Genomic DNA, 741 nt, shown 5'->3' on the forward strand with positions numbered 1-741 from the left:
TTACATACTGGCGTGTAAAATCTAAGAATTTATTAGCCAATGGCTAATGTTAGACGTTATTTAGTCGCCCAGAGTAAGATTTAGTCGCATATGCGAGTGATTTACTCGCAATGTAGAGGGTTGCTTCAGGAAATAACTTGGAACCCTCGGAACTTGGAACCCTCAACTAGGAGTCACGCAATATACCAGGTCTATCAAAACTTATAGCAAACCTTCATTCTTTGGCCTCAGGTTCTTTTCAACGTGCTGTGGCTTCTTTATTATTTATTTGCTACTACGCTAATTTGCGCTGCGCTTGGTATATTGCCTTTGTCGATATGTAAATGAGATGTTGCGTCTGTGTTCTTTAATTTGCGCATTGTTAGTAAATCACCCGCAGGAATTTCCACGCCCATTTGCACTGTTATGGAATTGCGCTCTCACGCTAATTTTCCCTGTTGCTAACACTTCCTATGAAGCCCATATTTATAATACATTATAAGGGTATTCTTAAGGCATTATAATGAATGCATAATGCATTATAACAAAAACCTTATGATATGCTATATAATCTTTTTTAATGGTTTATAATATTTACTTATTTGTGGTTTTAGCTTTTAAGAGTATGATGATTTATAACACACAATGAAAATGTTGCATCCACTTAAGTTACAATGGATTATATTTCACATAGTTATTATAATGTATTATAAGTCTCATATCTTGCCATCTTTCTTATGCTACTTTACTTAAAGCAATCAA

The sequence above is a fragment of the Sinocyclocheilus anshuiensis genome, unplaced genomic scaffold (assembly GCF_001515605.1).
Source record: "Sinocyclocheilus anshuiensis isolate Anshui unplaced genomic scaffold, SAMN03320099.WGS_v1.1 scaffold233, whole genome shotgun sequence".
Taxonomy (NCBI): domain Eukaryota; kingdom Metazoa; phylum Chordata; class Actinopteri; order Cypriniformes; family Cyprinidae; genus Sinocyclocheilus; species Sinocyclocheilus anshuiensis.